Source organism: Salmo salar, chromosome ssa02 (genome assembly GCF_905237065.1).
Source record: "Salmo salar chromosome ssa02, Ssal_v3.1, whole genome shotgun sequence".
In the NCBI taxonomy this organism is placed as follows: Eukaryota; Metazoa; Chordata; class Actinopteri; order Salmoniformes; family Salmonidae; genus Salmo; species Salmo salar.
Genome location: NC_059443.1, coordinates 25,246,793 through 25,260,631, shown reverse-complemented (window position 1 = coordinate 25,260,631; position 13,839 = coordinate 25,246,793).

Sequence of the window (13,839 nt, the reverse complement as noted above, 5' to 3'; positions counted from 1 at the left end):
TGTACTCCACACACAGAGACGCGATCAAAGCTCTCCCTCGCCCTTCATTTGGTAAACCCGACCACAACTCTATCCTCCTGATTCCTGCTTACAAGCAAAAATTAAAGCAGGAAGCGCCAGTGACTTGGTCTATAAAAAAGTGGTCAGATGAAGCAGATGCTAAACTACAGGACTGTTTTGCTATCACAGACTGGAACATGTTCCGGGATTCTTCCGATGGCATTGAGGAGTACACCACATCAGTCATTGGCTTCATCAATAAGTGCATCGAGGACGTCATCCCCACAGTGACTGTAAGTACATACCCCAACCAGAAGCCATGGATTACAGGCAACATTCACACTGAGCTAAAGGGTAGAGCTGCCGCTTTCAAGGTGTGGGACTCTAACCTGGAAGCTTATAAGAAATCCTGCTATTCCCTGCAACAAACCATCAAACAGGCAAAGCGTCAGTACAGGGCTAAGATTGAATCATACTACACCGGATCCGACGCTCGTGTTATGTGGCAAGGTTTGCAAACTATTACAGACTACAAAGGGAATCACAGCCGCGAGCTGTCCAGTGACACGAGCCTACCAGACAAGCTGAATCACTTTTACGCTCGCTTCGAGGCAAGCAACACTGAGGCATGCATGAGAGCATCAGCTGTTCCGGACGACTGTGTGATCACGCTCTCCGTAGCCGACGTGAGTAAGTCCTTTAAACAGGTCAACATACACAAGGCTGCGGGGCCAGACGGATTACCAGGACGTGTGCTCCGGGCACGTGCTGACCAACTGGCAGGTGTCTTCACTGACATTTTCAACATGTCCCTGATTGAGTCTGTAATACCAACATGTTTCAAGCAGACCACCATAGTCCCTGTGCCCAAGAACACAAAGGCAACCTGCCTAAATGACTACAGACTCATAGCACTCACTTCCGTAGCCATGAAGTGCTTTGAAAGGTTGGTAATGGCGTACATCAACACCATTATCCCAGAAAGCCTAGACCCACTCCAGTTTGCATACCGCCCAAACTGATCCACAGATGATGCAATCTCTATTGCACTCCACACTGCCCTTTCCCACCTGGACAAAAGGAACACTTATGTGAGAATGCTATTCATTGACTACAGTACAGCGTTCAACACCATAGTACCCTCAAAGCTCATCACTAAGCTAAGGATCCTGGGACTAAACACCTCCCTCTGCAACTGGATCCTGGACTTCCTGACGTGCCGCCCCCGGGTGGTGAGGGTAGGTAGCAACACATCTGCCACGCTGATCCTCAACACTGGAGCTCCCCAGGGCTGCGTGCTCAGTCCCCTCCTGTACTCCCTGTTCACCCACGACTGCATGGCCAGGCACGACTCCAACACCATCATTAAGTTTGCAGACGACACAACAGTGGTAGGCCTGATCACTTCAATGACGAGACGGCCTATAGGGAGGAGGTCAGAGACCTGGCTGGGTGGTGCCAGAATAACAACCTATCCCTCGTGACCAAGACTAAGGAGATGATTGTGGACTACAGGAAAAGGAGGACCGAGCACGCCGCCATTCTCATTGAAGGGGCTGTAGTGGAGCAGGTTGAGAGCTTCAAGTTCCTTGGTGTCCACATCAACAACAAACTAGAATGGTCCAAACACACCAAGACAGTCGTGAAGATGGTACGACAAAGCCTATTCCCCCTCAGGAAACTAAAATGATTTGGCATGGGTCCTGAGATCCTCAAAAGGTTCTACAGCTGCAACATCGAGAGCATCCTGACTGGTTGCATCACTGCCTGGTACGGCAATTACTCGGCCTCTGACCGCAAGGCACAACAGAGGGTAGTGTGTACGGCTCAGTACATCACTGGGGCTAAGCTGCCTGCCATCCAGGACCTCTACACCAGGCTGTGTCAGAGGAAGGCCCTTAAATTGTCAAAGACCCCAGCCACCCCAGTCAAAGACTGTTCTCTCTACTATCGCATGGCAAGTGGTACCGGAGCGCCAAGTCTAGGACAAAGGCTTCTCAACAGTTTTTACCACCAAGCCATAAGACTCCTGAACAGGTAATCAAATGGCTACCCGGACTATTTGCATTGTGTGCCCCCCAACCCCTCTTTTTACGCTGCTGCTACTCTCTGTTTATCATATATGCATAGTCACTTTCACTATACATTCATGTACATACTACCTCAATTGTGCCGACCAACCAGTGTTCCCGCACATTGGCTAACCGTGCTATTTGTATTGTGTCCCACCAACCACCACCCACCAACCCCTCTTTTACACTACTGCTACTCTCTGTTCATCATATATGCATAGTCACTTTAACCATATCTACATGTACATACTACCTCAATCAGCCTGACTAACCGGTGTCTGTATGTAGCTTCGCTACTTTTATAGCCTCGGTACTGTATATAGCCTGTCTTTTAACTGTTATTTTATTTCTTTACTTACCTATTGTTCACCTAATACCAATTTTGCACTATTGGTTAGAGCCTGTAAGTAAGCATTGCACTGTAAGATCTACCTACATCTGTTGTATTTGGCGCACGTGACAAATAAACTTTGATTTGAAGTGTATTTGTCTTCATGTTTAAATTACCACAGTAGTTTGTAAACACGTTAAGACCAATGTGACAAACATGCTATGAAAATGTTATTGTTTATACAAAACTATATTGCATTTGGTCAACCGCAAATTGTGGCCATTGAAAGCCTTAATAAATCCATCCTTCCTCAGGGAACAGTCTGCGGATAGCATACAACATGGTAGCAGGTTTTCTTATGTGGTGCTCTAGTGTTTCATAGCCCAGTAGACACACCTGGGGATAGGGGGATGGACACATGTTCATTTTTATTAAAGGCTGGGTCACTTTCACAGGGGGGAGAAAGCATGAGTTTTGGAGTGAATACAGTAAATCCAACCATGGGCCCATGATAATATACTATGTCATCCTCACACAGGCAGAATGCCGTAGTGAAGGAGGTTTACATAATGTTTCAAGTATACTATTATGAGTGGAGCTTACTTCTCTGTGCTTTTGAGAGACCTCTGGTAATTTGTGAAAATGCTCTGAAGGTCCTTGAAATATTCTGTCTCTGTAGCACCTGAAGAGAGGCGTATAGATGTAGTGAGTGTTCTTGAACGAGAGAGAGAGCCCTCACCCCTGACCTCTCATTGGCCCAGGGCCTTCTGCCTAACACTCTAATCACAGTTTGGCATGGCATCCATGTGAATGTATAACTCAGCTATTTATATTTTGGTACCACGTCTCATCTCATCTTATTTGACTGTAAATAGTTGCTAGCTTAGCTAGATGCCTGTGATTGTTGAGGGCTGATTGTAGCCAAACTGCTTAAAAAATGGTGATTAGGTCTACAGTAGGTAGCTAGCTAGCTAAATGACAGCCCTATTAATTATATTAATATTGACTGTTGCTTAATCCTTATGTTGTCTTAAGGGTAAAAAATGACCCCCCACTATGTTTAACAGCAGAGAAAACCCCCTTAATTATAGTTTTTCAACTTGAAATTTGATGACTTTTCCTAGAGTGACCCCAACATTAGAAAAGGTGAAACATTGCCTCAGTTCATATTTCCCTGAAATCTGTACACCACCAGGGTACAAAGATTGTCTTAGGGTCATTTTTGACCCGGCAGTTTTAAAATAATTTACACACCAGAAAGACACGCACACACACACACACACACACACACACACACACACACACACACACACACACACACACACACACACACACACACACACACACACACACACACACACACACACACACACACACTGAGAAATTGAGATTGGGTGCTACTGATTGAACTCAGCCAGCAGCTCCTGAAGAGGAAGATCACCATGGTTGGCACAGTTAGAGAGAACAAGCCTGAGCTCGCCCCTACACTCCTCGCAACAAGGGGGAGAGAGGCCTTCTCATCAAAGTTTGCCTTCACCCCCACTACCACTCTAGTTTCTTATCTCCCAAAGAGGAACAAGAATGTGGTCCTCCTGAGCACACTGCACAAAACATCAGAGATCAGTGATCGTGAGGAAAGGAAGCCAGCCATCATCCTAGTAAACTACATTCACAACAAAGGAGGCATGGACAACCTGGACAAGGTGATTGGAACTTACAGCTGCGGGAGGATGACTGCGCCCCTGGTCATCTTCCATAACATCATTGATGTGTCCTCATACAATGCCTTCGTGATATGGAACAACATCACCCTACCTGGATGCCTGATAAGCAGAACAAGAGGAGGGTGTTCATGGAGCAGCTGGGAAAGGCACATGTAACCCCACACATTCAAAGAAGGGAGCGCCTCCCCCGCAAAACAGCCTCTGCAGCACTTGTGAAAGCTGTTCAGGGGGCTGAATCTTGTCCTGATCCACCTGAGGCTGCAGCTGGGGCAGGCAACAGGAGGAGATGCCAATTCTGCCCCCCAAAGAAGGACTGTAAAACAAATACTATGTGCTGCACATGTGAGAAATACAACTGCAAAGTCCATGCACACACACTTGCATACTGTCCTACATGTGCTAATTAGAGTTCACGTTTTTGTTTTGTATCTATTATCTCATTCTTATTTATTGTTGTTGTTTATACACCTTGTGGGTGGGGGCAATGGTTCAAAAAATGGGAGAAGACTTGTATTTTGTAGTTGAATTCCTCATTGTACAGTATATAAGAATATATCACTATGTTGCCAAAAAAATACTTTTATTGTTTCCGTTCAATAAAATGCATTCAAAACGACTTTCTGCACATTTCTGCTACTTTCTTAGGCTATACAAGTGCTATCTCTTGCTAAATAAGTATTTTTAAACCTATGCAGTACCTTTAGTAATAATAATAATAATAATAATAAACCTCTACTTAGGTAAAGAAAACAATTATGACAGGTGTGTTGTAATAAAAACGAGTGGTGTACACTGATTAAATGCAGTCTTTCTGCATTGTGAAGAGGGAAAACCCAGATATTCACAACGTTTGTGATGAATGACAGGTTGTTCCTTCATGCAAAATAGATTTGGGGTTTAAAATTCAATTATGCTGCTTTATTTTATGGGTTTAGTGAAGGCGGGTCATGTTTTACCCTTAGGACAAGGGGAGTATACAGAATGTTAAGACTACACAAGGGTTAATTCAGAAAGTAGGCTTCACCTCTGAGTTACAACTGTAGGCATTAGCTAGCTAGTGCGCTAGATAGCTAATGTGATCTAGCTAACGTGAGCTAGCTAACCAACATGCATTGTTTCTGACACATGCCACGATCCTGCTTGTTTTATATCTGACAGATATTTAGCTACCGTAGCTAGCTAGATAATAATGGTTTCTGATAATTGCAGTTTAGTTCATTATCTAGCTTCAGTGGTTCCTCTTTTAAAAGTTGCGAGCTTGCACCACGGGACTTAGAGGTACCCAGCGTCATGGCTTCATTGCTCCAGACCACCACAAGGGGGAGTTAGAGCACTCATTATGCAAACTATGCATATCTAACTCCCTTCATTTGCATTAATCTGAGGACACAGGATAGTATTTCAATGAGATACTTAATTCCAACCAGTGGAGAATGTGAAACACTTTATTGAAAGAAGTTCATTATCCAGCAACACCCAACCGTAGCACACGCTCCAGCAGGTATATTTCACTGGTCTTCCCCAAAGCCAACACTCCCTTTGGCCGCCTAACCTTCCAGTTCTCTGCTGCCAATGACTGGAACGAATTGCAAAAATCACTGAAGCTGGAGACTTATATCTCCCTCACTAACTTTAAGCATCAGCTGTCTAAGCAGTTTACTGATCACTGTACCTGTACACAGCCCATCTGTAAATAGCACACCCAACTACCTCATCCCCATGTTGTTATTTATTTTTTTGCTCTTTTGCACCCCTGTATCTGTACTTTCACATCATCATCTGCACATATATCACTCCAGTGTTAATACTAAATTGTAATTGTTTCGCTACTATGGCCTATTTATTGCCTTAGCTCCCTAACCTTACTACATTTGCACACACTGTACATAGATTTTTGTATTGTGTTATTGACTGTACGTTTGTTTATCCCATGTGTAACTCTGTGTTGTTGTTTTTGTCGCACTGCTATGCTTTATCTTGGCCAGGACGCAGTTGTAATTGAGAACTTGTTCTCAACTGGCCTACCTGGTTAAATAAAGGTAAAATAAAATACATAAATAAAATCTACTCATTATTCCCTTGTGCCACAGTTTGTACATCTCAATTGTCAGTAGAACCCACATTTGTTTAAGCAAGTCAGCCATATCAGCTATGTTTTTTTAAAGGCAGTAAATGAGGCTGAATTAACTATTTCGCTGCCAGACAAGGCTCTGATGATAGCCAGGTTTTGCGGTGGTAAGGATTCACTCCATGGTGCTGAAAAGAAAGCTCTGCTGTTGGGACAGCTTTATGTACGCCCTAACAGTTTGTGGGCACCGTTTGTCACCTTTATAGTGCAATTAATGTATTGTTTAGTGATGTGCTGTGTAGTGGCTTTGCTGGCATGCATCTAAAACAAATTGGGGGATTTACATGCTAAAATCTCCACTGGTGCGATGAACTCAATATTAAGAGGTGAGAAATAAATAACATACTCACCGAAAGCTGGGACACTCTTCTCTGTAACTAGAATCATAGTATTTGCTTTGAAAACTGTATTTTTCCCGCTATTGCATTTTGACCAAGGTCATCTTCCTGTGCTTCTCAGAATGCATCTCTACCTCCTCCGTGCACACAGTGGGGAAAAGGAGTGTAAGAGTGGCTTGGTCACACAGCAGCCGGCAGCGAAATGGGGACAGGCAGATACTTTCACAGCAGGAATCAACATAATGCATAGGCTATACGGTTGACAAATAATTGTTTTAGAACAATGTACAGGAACGTTGTTTAGCAAAATCACCGACTTAAGTGTTGCTACCATGGTGTTGTCATGTTGTGTTGCTACCGTGCTGTGTTTTCATGTGTTGCTACCATGCTATGTTGTTGTCTTAGGTCTCTCTTTATGTAGTGTTGTGGTGTCTCTCTTGTCATGATGTGTGTTTTGTCCTATATTTTTATTTTATTTGACATTTTTAATCCCAGCCCCCGTCCCCGCAGGAGGCCTTTTGCCTTTTGGTAGGCAGTCATTGTAAATAAGAATTTGTTCTTAACTGACTTGTATAATTAAATAAAGGTTCAATAAAATAAATAAATAAATAAAGCAAAATGCTTCGGAAAGAGGAAAGCAATGTTGTGTTGGTAATCTTCAGTTTATCTTCTGGGGTCTGCTATGGTTGGTAGGTTTTACTGTATTTTTTTGTTCAATAGAGAATAATTACATACAGTTTTCTTACAATACAGTCCTCAAATGTAAATTGGCATTAAATCTGCAGAGAATCATAATGAAGCCATATTCCAATATGCTTTAAATAGCTACAAATTTGCATGCTGAGAATGGTTTGTGAAACTTAAATGCAGCATTTTCTAAATGTTCTTTAAATGTTCTGAGGATCTCCAAGACAAGTTAAAATGTATATTGTGTGACCAACATAATATTATGTTTAACCTAATACAAATATGCTATGAACATCATAAAAACTGACTTATTTGGAAATTGTGGAACATTTTGTAACTTGGTGGGAATATTCTGTGCAACCTTTTGCGAATATCACAAGAACATTCTTGCAACATCCAAGACAACAAAATATTCTGGGAACCTTTAAAGAACTTAGACCAGGTGTTTTGTCAACATTCTTACAACATTATAGGAATGTTCTGGGCAACTTATCTTAAACATTGTATGAATGTACCCACACTGTTCCCACAACATAATTAAATGTTCTGGGAACCATTTAAGAACTCAGAAAAGCAACTAATTCTTGCAACATCAAAGGAATATTTTGTGCACCCTAATACAAACATTATCTGAATGTCAGCACAACTGGACAGTTTAAGTGTTTTGGGAACATATCTCTTGTCATGTACCTTACCATTTTTTTCCTTCACCTTTACGTAACGAGGTAGGCCAGTTGAGAACAAGTTCTTATTTACCTCTGCGACCTGGCCAAGATAAAGCAGAGCAGTGCGACAAAAACAACAACAGAGTTACACATGGGATTAACAAACGTACAGTCAATAATACAATAGAAAAATCTGCATACAGTGTGTGCAAAGGAGGTAAGTGTCACGCCCTGGCCATAGAGAGGGTTTTATTCTCTATTTTGGTTAGGCCAGGGTGTGACTAGGGTGGGCATTCTATGTCCTTTTTTCTATGTTTTGTATTTCTTTGTTGCCTGGTATGGCTCTCAATCAGGGACAGCTGTACATCGTTGTCGCTGATTGGTAGCCTGTTTTCCTTTGGGTTTTGTGGGTGGTTAATTTCTGTTTTGTATTACTTACCTGACAGAACTGTTTGTCTGTCGTTTTTTGTTTCTTTGTTTCAGTGTTCAGATCAAATAAATACATGATGAGCACTAACCACGCTGCGCCTTTGTCTCTTCACAACGACGCCTGTTACAGTAAGGCAATAAATAGGCCAATAGTGGCGAAGTAATTACAATTTAGTATTAACACTGGAGTGATATATGTGCAGATGAGGATGTGCAATTAGAAATACTGGGGTGCAAAACTGTAGAAAAACAAAAACAAATATGGGGATGAGGTGGGTAGTTGGTTGGATGGGCTATTTACAGATGGGCTGTGTAGAGCTACAGTGATCGATAAGCTGCTCTGACAGCTGACGCTGAAAGTTAGTGAAGGAGATATAAGTCTCCAGCTTCAGTGATTTTTGCAATTCGTTCCAGTCATTGGCAGCAGAGAACTGGAAGGAAAGGCGGCCATAGGAGGTGTTGGCTTTGGGGATGACCATTGAAATATATCTGCTGTGCTACAGGTGGGTGTTGCTATGGTGACCAGTGAGCTGAGATAAGGCTGAGCTTTACCTAGCAAAGACTTATAAATGACCTGGAGCCAGTGGGTTTGGTGACGAGTATGTAGCGAGGACCAGTCAACTAGAGCATACATGTTGCGGTGGTGGGTAGTATATGGGGCTTTTAGTGACAAAACGGATGGCACTGTGATAGACTGCATCCAATTTGCTGAGTAGAGTGTTGGAGGCTATTTTGTAAATGACATCGCCGAAGTCAAGGATTGGTAGGATAGTCAGTTTTACGAGGGTATGTTTAGCAACATGAGTGAAGGAGGCTTTGTTTGCGAAATAGGAAGCCGATTCTAGATTTACCTTTGGATTGGAGATGCTTAATGTGAGTCTGCAAGGAGAGTTTCCTGTCTAGCCAGGCACCTAGGTATTAAAAGTTGTCCACATATTCTAAGTCAGAACCATCCAGAGTAGTGATGCTAGTCGGGCGGGTGCAGGCAGCGATCGGTTGAAGAGCATACATTTCATTTTACTAGCATTTAAGAGCAGTTGGAGGCCACGGAAGGAGTGTTGTATGGCGTTAAAAGCTCGTTTGGAGGTTTGTTAATACAGTGTTCAAAGAAGGGCCAGATGTATACAGAATGGTATCATCTGCATAGAGGTGGATCAAATAATCACCTGCAGCAAGAGCGACATCATTGAAAGAGTCAGCCCGAGAAATGAACCCTGTGGCACCCCCATAGACTGCCAGAGGTCAATGTTCCCACAACCTAAATAAATGTTTTAGGAACATTTAAAGAACATAACACATGTTTTTTGGAAACATTCTTTTAACTTCAGGTTAATATTTTTTGCACTCTAAATGAAACATTGTATAATCATCCACGCAACTAGACAGTTTTTGTGTTTTGGGAACATATCTTTTGTGATGTCCCTACTGTCACGACTTCCGCCGAAGTCGGTGCCTCTCCTTGTTCGGGCGGCGTTCGGCGGTCGGCGTTGCCGGTCTTCTAGCCATCATCGATCTACTTTTCATTTTCCATTTGTTTTGTCTTGTCTTCCCACACACCTGGTTTCAATTCCACCATTACATGTTGTGTATTTAACCCTCTGTTCCCCCCTTGTCCTTGTCCGGAATTGTTTATTGTAAGTGCTTGTGCTCGTTATGTCCGGTGTGCGAAGGGTTTTATACCCATTGATATATTGTTCTGTTTCCGGTGGTTTTTATTATTAAACTACGTCATTGTAAACACAGTTTTTGCTCTCCTGCGCCTGACTTCTCTGCCGCCAGTACACACACCTTACAACTACGTTCTGTGGTGGTTGTAACAGATTTGTTTTGAGAATGTTTGGAGAATATTCCAAGGATATTTCATTTAAAACATTGTTTTTTTGTTGTTGTGATTTTGTTACCCAAAACATAAAAAAATATTTTTGATATGTTATCATCCTAATGTTAGATAAAACCCCTAACTAGCACTTAATGGCATTCTAAGCTAATGTTCTGGGGATTTTCCTGGTTTGCTGGGGGTATACTTGTCATTACTCATACTATATTACTGCTGTACATGCCTTTTCTATTCACATACTGTCTATACACACCATTCAGATATATATTTATTTTCCGGGCTCAAGTCCGGAAGCTAATTTGCTGCAGTTCTGTCCATTTGCCATGGATTTTGTACAGTGTATTTAATTATTGTTTTCTCAACATAGCTCATTCTAATATTTCTACATCACATTTTACTTACACTGTTTATACTTTTCTACCAGATTCTTGACATAGCTCCCTTTAATATATACACACACACACACAGTGTACAAAACATTAGGAACAGCTGCTCTTTTTATTATAACATAGACTGACCAGATGAATCCAGGTGAAAGCTGTAGCACTTTTAATGTATTCCTGAGTGTAGCCTGACACTTTGATGCTATCACTTTCAAAACCCCTATGGGTGTCCTATTTCTGTCTTTCAGTGGCTATGTGTTGCATGTAGTTGCCTACACAGGAAGTGTCTTCATTATTCTATGTATTCTTGGGGAGTGAGAGTACACTCTATGGAGAGAACAGTAGAGAATCAGACCAACAGCCTTGTGTAGGAAATACTCTTTTCACACAACCCCTTGCTCCCTGTCATGGTCTGTCTATGTAACATACCTGATATATTCATATTCTGGGTACTGTAGTCATATAGTCAACAGGAAAGCCTGACTTCCATGTTCAGAGTGAAGTGGTTCGGGAAATTCCAACTCAAACAAATTAAGTAAAAAAAAAAACATGTAATTTTAATACTGCAAAATTAACATATTGAAATACAGTAAAGGCAAGTGTATAGTAAGTCCTGACCTAAAGACATTGCTGTCCCGTGTTTCAATGTCCCACCCGACTCAGAAATGAGACTACAGCTTTAGTTCATTTTGGACAAGTTCTTCCCAATATTCTAAGAGTCAGAGGTATTCTTCCAGTTTTCACTTTAGTGTATACTGCCCTACCAAGCAAAAAGGCAATTACTGCTCATAGCTTGGAACTGAGAAAAATTGCTTTTATTTACCTTGGTTTGAGTAACCTAGTGCAGTTACTGCTAATATGACCCCCATTTTCTCCAGAACACAATACAATAGAGGCAGAATACTTGTCCACATGATTAAGCATGTATTTAATGTAGCAAAAATGACATTGACTCATTTTTGACCAAATGAGCAGTTACTGCCTTTTTGCTTGGTAGGGCAGTATAGCTGTCCATGGTAAACAGAAGTCAGTGGTTCTTTCCTGGGTGACTCAGGAGTTCTGGTCATCCACAAAGGCTGGGTTACACATCTCTCCCCTGTTCAGACAGAATCTGCTGGTCTGAGGACATGTGATGGGCAGGTGGACGTAACGGATGCAGCTGCTCCTAGCGAGATGCTACAGCTTGTTCCTAGCACAGCCATGCTTGGGGACCGCCAACAAATCCTCTTCCTGCTTGGCCAGGAAGTCCTCCAGCTTGGCCGTGTCCTCCTTGCAGTGGCCCCAGGACAGGTTCCCAAGAGGGTGGGACATGTGGCCGCTGGATACTCTGTTTCCCATGGGACTGGAGGAGGTTACTGAAGACAGGTAGAGGGGTAGAGGATCACAGAGAACATTAGATATTTAAGTTAAAAACACTGTGGTCAGTGTCATGTGAGGAAAAAGGACACACACTGGTATAAACCACACCATGACTGGTGGTGCTGGTTGTATAACCCACTTACAAATGCTACCTGCCAACGATTGTACGAATGTGTTGAGGGTAAGATGTCATGAAAACATAATTGAGCCATAAAAACTGCAGCAATGTTATTTCTTACCAGAGATTAGTTTGGAAGTGTCTTGCATCTATGGTTTTGCCTCTGCGGTCAGCAACTGATGGAGCAGTGGGTGACTTACTCTGTTTATGGCAGAGGCCCTGTAGGCCTTAGAGAGGTGTGAATGGGCCTAGTCACCATCAAACAAAAGGTTTCACTCAAATCCATTTAGACAAGATTAATGTATCAATTAGAGGATATCTGATTATTTGTAACAAAACCACTTCACTTCATCATTGCTGATGAGTGCATTTGGCTCTCAATCAATTTAAGATTGGTGGTACAAAAGAATGAGGAAAAGCACAGGTATTTCAAATATGTAACTTATAAACTTGCAAATATTGTAAAATGTAGTGGAAAAATTAGAGAAGGTGACATACTCGCGACTGGCAAGTGGCTGGCGTGGGGCCCAGCATGATGACTCAGTCATGATTTAAGACATTGTTTGCATGGCTGACCATTTGTGGGCTATCACAGGGGTCAAACAAACCTTATCTGTGGCAATCTCAAGAAAAGGAGGTTCCCAGTCCTGGTAGCACGGACACTGTTGGAGGTGTGAAGACAGATGAAAACATGAAATCAACAAAATGAATATTACTGTGTGAATTGAATTTTCATGTATGGATAGTTTCAAGAGTTCATAAAGAGCTATGCATGTTGATATGTTTTATTATACTTTATAAACTGGGTGGCTCAAGCCCTGAATGGTGATTGGCCGAAAGCCGTGGTATATCAGATTGTATACCACGGGTAAGACAAAACATGTATTTTTACTGCTCTAATTACGTTGGTAACCAGTTTATAATAGTAATTATGCACCTTGGGAGTTTGTGGTATTTTGCCAATATACCACGGCTGAGGGCTGTATCCAGGCACTCTGCACTGCGTCGTGCATAAGAACAGCCCTTACCCGTGTTATATTGGCCATATACCACACCCCCTCTGGTCTTATTGCTTATGTTAGTGCTATGGATGTATTGTTACAGGGAAACTGTGTTATTTTGTTTGTCGGATTACAGATAGTTCAAAGAGCAGTGACACAGGGGTGTGCGCCTATCATTTCAATTGAGTTGATTAGGATTTAGGTGTGTTGTTCCTGTCTTTTGTTTTTACTAGCAAGATGCAAAGAAATGTTAATTCAGGTTGGGGGGGGGGGTCCTCTATTCCTCTTGCTCATCATTCATATTTCACATAAATATATGATGTAATACCTTCTACAAACCAGGACGAGATGTGGTGATTTAAAGAGGCCACCACGACCTGAGAAGAGGTAGACAAGTGGAGACAGCAGCTCATTGGTGACTAATAATTACTTCTGCTTGACCTTTATATTCTTTGAGTACTTGAAGTTGATTTATGACAATAGATGTTTGTTTTTCCCCACACAGCAAATCAATGAGAAGCAGTGTCCCAGTAAGAACATAAACTGTGGTAGAAAAAGGATGAAAAATAACTCAGTAGTAGAATGGGAGATTCAGGAACAAACATTACAGTGTCATGATCGTCGCTTAAATAATCGGACCAAGGCGCAGCGTGAGTAGAGTTCCACACATTTATTACAGTGAAACTTCAAAACAACAAACAATTAACAATCGTGCAAAACGTAGCGCACAAAGGCACTCACACAAAAACAATATCCCACAACGCAGA